Source organism: Formica exsecta, unplaced genomic scaffold (assembly GCF_003651465.1).
Source record: "Formica exsecta isolate Colony F162 unplaced genomic scaffold, ASM365146v1 scaffold311, whole genome shotgun sequence".
Lineage (NCBI taxonomy): Eukaryota > Metazoa > Arthropoda > Insecta > Hymenoptera > Formicidae > Formica > Formica exsecta.
Window position 1 is genome coordinate 21,692 of NW_021850365.1, and position 7,515 is coordinate 29,206.

At 32.2% G+C, this 7,515-nt stretch overlaps 1 protein-coding gene across 2 annotated transcripts in view; it reads left to right on the plus strand.

Moving 5' to 3' along the window:
- The window catches only part of LOC115237847 (cadherin-89D), a 47,920-nt gene that overhangs the window by 650 nt on the left and 39,755 nt on the right, over positions 1 to 7,515 (plus strand). The gene's annotated exons all lie outside the window — the stretch shown is intronic.

Genomic DNA, 7,515 nt, shown 5'->3' on the forward strand with positions numbered 1-7,515 from the left:
CATAATTTTTTATTTAATATGATATAAGTCTGTTAGATGTTGTATAAGTCCAATTGCTATTTTTTCAAGTGTTGCATGTCAAGTGCGTATGCATATATTATATGGAAATATGCTTACATATATTATATACTATCTTAAAAAATTATAAAATAGCTTAAAAATATATTCTAAAAAAAGATAATTGTATATTAAATTTATATTGTAAAAATATTTTGAAAAATATGGTGCTCTTATAATTAAAGTTATTTTTTATAATATAATTTATCATACTAAAGCTATATAACATGATAGAAAAAAAAGTTTTATTTTACGTTCAAAATTAAGTATATTATTACAAATTTCAACGCTTAAAAGAAATTTGAGAAAATAAAAGTTAATAAGATTTTCTCGTGATCAGGTATTGGGTTTAATTACACGGCAAAAAAATTGTAATTATTTATTATTATAACCGTTATATTACATTCGGCAATTTTAACGTAAGCTTCGTAATTGGAAATTTGAAAAATCTTTACGATATTTACAAAAATATCGTAAATTATTTATTTATTTATTTTAATATCCGTCATATAATTTTCTCAATTTTAACATTATTTTTACATCAGGTTTGTATTCGACAATCTAAAAAACTTTTATGTTTAGATAAACAACTGAAAAATGTTTGATAGATGTGCATGATTTTCAAGAGCTTGCTTATAACTTTCTCACAATAAACACAATATATAATTAAGTAACTCTTATCAACTATAATCTTTACATTACATTACTTTTGAAAATTCCAAGAATATATTCAATTCTAAATAGAATAAAACTTTTACAATACGTCACATACTACACTATGATAAAATATATTAATATATAATTTTAGTACGTATAAAAAATTTACGGGGAACAATTAATATTTTCTTGGATTTGAAAAAGATTTTATCTTTTGTCGAGAGAACTGTGTTATTTTTTACCGAATGTATCATTTTTTTTCGAAAGCAGTGCAACTAATGGAAAAATCTTGTTCGATAGTTTTACTCGCCTACTCACGAGGGATCATCTCAGTGCTTGTATCACAATATTTTTTTACTGGATATTCTATATAAAATTATACAAATTTGTTATCGTAAAATGTGAATATTTCTTATATTGTTTTTCACGTGTAGAGAAACGTCAATTTGTGAATGTCCTTCAGTGACCTGTCAGTTTCGTCTTCTCGATTGCCGATGATATTGCGAATTCGATTAAATTTCGGATACAATATCTTTTGCTTTTACGGATAATAAATTTCTTTGGGAGTGGCGGACCTTGATCTCTCGCCGCTTTCTTGAAAAAATTTTCGCGGAACGGGAACAATCGCTGACCCGCGCTTTCGGCCCACTTCACCTTGCGGGTGTTTATAAACGGAACGAGCGGTAGTCACCGAGTTGAAATTCAAGCGGCGTCTTCCACGCTCGAGGCTTCATCGCCCGCGGAATAAGGATCCTATTTTATTCTTCTGCCTTTTTTTTTTGTTGTTTACTTTGTTCACCGCCGACTGCTAGCCCCGTAACCTGCTTTCGAACAGTTTGCGCGTGCGGAAATTCAGAGATATCTCTCTCACTCTCTTTCTCTCGTATAGTACATTTTTATGAAATACATTTTTCCGAAAAAAATTGTTAAAACTTTTTACGATATGCTTGACTTTTAACGTAAAGTGAAACTTTTCTAGCACGTCACATACCACAGCTGTAGCTTGATAAATTACATTAAAAATAGGTCTAACTTCGTATTTTCCAGAATTGTGATGTAATAAAACATTTCTGAAGCTGAAATCATATCAAATATAAAAAAACTATAAAAAATAATTATCTTTTTTTTTTATTTTGTTTTATTAAATTATGCAACTTTGTTTTTTGTGAATATAAATATAAACAAAATTGACAATATTCAAATACGTTAAGAATATAGCATTATTTTAAATATTTGTTGAATATAAGACTTGCAGGAAGTGTAATATATAACAATAGCTTGTTAGAAACTTGGAGATGCGGCATATGTTTACCTCGAAATTATGCGCACCGTAACATTATATTCTTTACGAAAAGACTTATTATATATGTGCGCGCGAGTTAAACGGTACTACCGACTGATGCGACCGACGCAATTACTAAGCCACGCGGTCAATCTCGCTAACAAGACGTCGCAACACAGACCAATTATTTGATATATCCGCATGAAAGATCGGAATTTTCAACGTATTTATAAAAATACGTATTGCTAATGCGAATTAAAAATATTGTAAGATAGTCGCAAGATAAATCAAATCTTAGAGTATCAATTACAATTTAACCCAGACAGCACAAGGATGTCTTTAGGACGTCCAAAGGGCATCCAGGACATACATGTAGGATATCCTGAGACTGTCATAAACTATATATCATACGTATATATTTAAGTGTATTGATATTAGTTTAATGATAATCTCGATATTCTTGTATATAAGTTCTTGTCAATTACGATAAAGTTAACAATACTCGAATGGCTACCAACACTCGGATATATATTGCGAGTAAGCATCGGCTCTCGAGAGAGCCAACGCTACTCCCAACGATCGCACTTCAATCGAATTTTTTGTCGCTTGTACTAATTGCATAATTTCATTACGTCCGACCGGGCACTGATGGAAATTGTGGTCTTGGTCGGTCTATTTTCCGTTCTAGCTCTCGCGGGTGGCGAGTATATTTCGCTCTCTCGTGGCATTCTCCCGCGAAATGGCACGAAACGCACATGCGTGCGTGCGTGCAATTTCGTTAGTGTTCCTTGCACGATATATAATTGATTTTTATATATTTATTATGTCATAATAGATGTAATATTCTGTCTTAATAAACATTTTTTTTTTCGAATTATTAACATAGGCGTTTCTCTATTTCATTCTCTGCTTGTATTTTTAACGTTTTATATACAAAAATCATTTATTCTCTTAATTTTTTCTTCTAAAACATTTAAAAAAAGTTGTATTAATTTTTTACACTGTTTAGGGTTTAATCTCTATTTGCAAGCGATTATTTCCCGTAAGGAAAAAAAAATTTCTCTAATATCATTTAGCAATATACCTGTTAAATTAAGCAAAATTATTCACGATGTCTCACACATCATGCTTCATTCATCAGATGTCAAAATAAACGACATTTTTTTATACATATGTGATCTTTCGTGTACGATATAATAATTGAAGTATGCGCTATATAATTATATTATACAGGTTGTCCCAGAATTAGATCGACAAACTTTACAAGGTGATTATAAAGGACATCAAAACAAGCCAATTTTGCTAATAAACCCGTGTCCGCAAATGAGTCGTTTTGGCATTAGAAAATCAAAAAGTAACACTAGGGAATCTCACGAATCCGAAAATTCTGATTTTGATGAAACTTTACACACATGTAGGGGGAGAAGAGAAGATGAATTTAGAAATTTCCAGTTACGGCCCAAAAACGATTCTTAGGGGTGAAATCACCCCTTATATGTAGAACGGTTTTTTGCTTTTCTCGATATATCTCGAAAATTATTCGAGATATTGAAAAATATTTTATACAAAAGTTTCATGGTAAAAACACCTCTATTTAATCACATTAATAAAATTTTTTTTAAATAATTTTTTTCAAAGACTTTTGCCCATGTTAGTCTTTGATTTTCTAGTTTTTTATAAGCTCTGTTCTTTATAACGATCTGAAGTTTGTCGGTCTAATTCCGGGACATCCTGTATATTATATTACACGCGCACAAAATGCGCGAGTGTTTGATTCATCGGCGATTCTATCCACATCGAGTGAGAAATCAGATCGAGTTGAGATTATCGGTTAACAAGCACGTTTGATGATAGATTTACGATATCCGCTTATTTCTCGCGACGCTCAAGACGCTATTCGGATGATGCCTACCGATTCGAGCGCATCTTTGTCCCGCTAAACTCAGCGAAATCCCTCATTACTGTGTCGAAGCGATGATCCGCTCGAGCGTGTTCCTCTCTTGTGGGCCGATGATCGTTCAAGCTTGACGCGCGACGGTCCAACATCGCGGTCCACTCTATCATGGTCCAGTGCTCTTTAGTAGTTTCTCATTCGTTGCCCGCTCTCGCGTCTTCCCGGAGAAGATATTCCCGAACGCCGTATAAAGCACGTAAACTCGGGAAATCGAACCGAGAAACACAGCTAACGGTACTCCCGATTCCAAGAGAGAGATTAGTATGTACGCCGTTAACGCGGAATCTGCTCGTTGTTTCAAAATTTCAAGCTAAACGGACTAGAACATCGTACGATTTCGCCAAGTACCGTAAGATGGAGAGTCAGATTATATTGTAGACATCCGTTGATCGACGTTAAAGTTTTTACTTTTTCAAGAGATTGGTGATTAAAATTTGTTTCTCTGTTTTGTGTCCTCTTTGCGGCCAGTTCTTCGCGTAACCACCTACGGGTGTGTCTGCATACATAGTATGTCGATGTCTGGATGTGATAAAGCAATATAATATCTAATAATGTATAATAAAAACAGTATTGAATTATATGCTTTTTATTTTCTCTTATTTTTAGTCATGTCAGAAACTGAGATTAAAATAATATTCTGATCAAGATATGTAAATGTATTAGATAAAATGATGATTTTATAAAAAGAAGAATTTTTTAAATGTGCATGTGCCTTTTGACAGACGATTTTAAATGATACATATTTAGTATCCAAAATTGAAAAATTGATAATAATAATAAAAGAATAATTAATATAAAAGATATTCTACATACACCGATATATATTAAACTTGTTAAATATTATCTTGAATAACTTGAAGAAGATAAATTCTTGTAAACTTTATATATATATAAGATAAAGAAGATAATATATTTTAATAAACTAGATATAGAAGAAGAAACAATTACTTCATATTCCTATATTATTTAAATATTTTTTAAATAAATAATACTGTGTAAATATGTTTCGGCGGAGTCCCATGCATTTATTTCGCTTTCCATTTAACAGACAATTCGTTGCTTCCAGACCTAATCTTGCTCTCCGCGAAACGGTTATATAATCGTACAGAATAATATTGCCGATCGCGCTATCTTGCGACGATAACAATTTATCGAACCATCGGATCAAATGTGAGTTAAAGTGGAAAAATAATAAATCGCTTTCGCATCTTTTCTCTTCATTTCATTTTCCAATAGCGGCGTGTTGTCGTCCTTGGATAGAACCGTCATTTCGGAATGGGGTGTAATCAGCCGCGACGGTTAATACTTCCTTGATTCGTCTTGATGCGCGACGAACGGAGAGAGCGTTCCCTTGAACTTATTGTTAGAGAGAGGAAAGTTCCGTTTTGTCACGAAAGGCGGAGTGAAAAATCGGCGCGGATCAACCCGAGGCACTTTCCTCGATGCTTTCGATTGATTTTAAAGTGCGCGAAACGTCGCCGTCCGAGAAAAGCGTCTATGGCCGACATTGTCTGGCACGGCAGGCAGCTCGCGATTTATCGCGAAATCGCAAAAGAAAGAGGAATAATATTTTCGCCTCGCGTGCAATAATTCTGCGCTTTTCACGTATTTCGGAACTAACAACAAAATATATTCACGAATAACGATTTTGAATATGTATTTGTAATATATATATATATATATAATTTTTATAAGTTTAAAATTAAATTAAATATTAAATATTAAAATATTAATATTTAATATAAATTAAATTATAAATTAAATATTAATATTTAATATAAATTAAATTATAAATTAGATATTTAATATTAAAATTAAAGTAATTTTAAATAAGAAATATTTAATCGTCGAATTTTTTATATTATTTATCACGGTTATTTATCATTATTTATCACATTATTTATCAGTAAAGATTTTTGCAATTAAATATCTTTGTTCTCGTCAAATATTGTGAATCCCGCGAAGCAAACCCATTTGAAATTATTATTAAATGAAGAACGAGGTTTCTCTTTATATGTGTAATTTAATTTCCATCGCTTTTAACTTCAGAAGACTACTCGACATGCATATAATATTCTTGATAAGAAAAAAAAAATCTTCTCGCATTGATCGAAGTAGATAAAAAAATGGCAGGAGTCCGAGGGACGTTTTCATATACAGTTAAAGCTCTCTCGCATCTGGAACACTCGCGACGACTTGTAGCCCCTCTGGCACGAGACCGGATCCTCTTAAATACTGGCTCGTGTGCAGCCTGTCCACCGCAGTCTCATTCCGAGCTCTAAGGTCTGCACAAACCGATGCGGTACAATGCGATGCAGCAGCGAGATATCGATTATTCCGATAGTTGTAAAACAATCGCTTTCGCGTCGGCCTAAGTCATTAGGAATTGCTTTATCGTAAACCGGGCCAAGGTTGAAACGGAAAATACGGTGGCGCTTCCAGCATTTGGCGTCTCTTCTCCGCAAATCTTTCTCGAAAGAGAGAGAAAGAATGAGAAAGAGAGAGAAATATGGAAAGCTTAATGAATAATACACGCCAATAACAAGTACATCACGATACGTTTGCGCTTTTAAAAATATTTAAAAATTATATAATATTTAAAAAATTTTTTAAATGAAACACAAACTTTTGTAACGTTAGTTGCATCATTTATAATGTAATGACGAATTATCGTTACTAGAGATTAAAAAAATTGAATTTTTTAAAAATGAAGAAAGAAACTAACAATAAGTAAAAAACCGGTATTTTTGGGTAAAAAACTGTTTTTTGGTAATTTCGAAAAATATTGTCAGTTTTCTTCGAACAAAAGATGGTATGGGAATTAAATTAATTTTATTTACTGGGTGCATAGATAATTTCAATGGATATGGCTGAGCTGATTACTATTTCGCATATTTGTTTAATCAGTTGAATTCGAAAATTTTAAAACAGGTTAATTTTGATTTTTATAATTCAATGGTATTTTTTGATGTTCTTTATTTTTAAAATTTCGTAAAAGTTAGAAAAAATCTCTCTCAAGCATAGTTAAACTGTTGTTATTTTTGTTATTTTGTGGACCAGAGAAGTGGGAATAACACAGGACATGGAATCTGATACCAAATTTTGTAAATTTGATGCTTATTTTTCAAAACCGTGCATCAAAGGTTAATAAATAAGCATCAAAATAATAAATTTATAAATTTAATTTATTTATTTCAAAATTATAAATTTTTGAAAATGGACGTTATGAATAATTAATGGGGTAAAAACCCATTTTGGGGGGGAAAAAAAATAGTTTTTTATCGAGTTTTTTTCCCCAAAAAAAAACTTTTCTGTTTTTTTACTATCTTTTTAATCTGTAATCGTTACACATCACGCCGATCCGATACTATACTATTCGCAAGCGGTTCCTGTACCCATAGTTTTGTTCTCATCGATCGCACTCGACGAGAAATACATATTTTCTTTCGCTCTTTTACGGGTATGTTTTGTAAAGTTCGACGACATTCGGTATATTTCTCTGTAACCGACAATTCCAATAATTTTTCCATCTTTACTGTACCCCCCCCCCCCTTTCCCCCCCCCC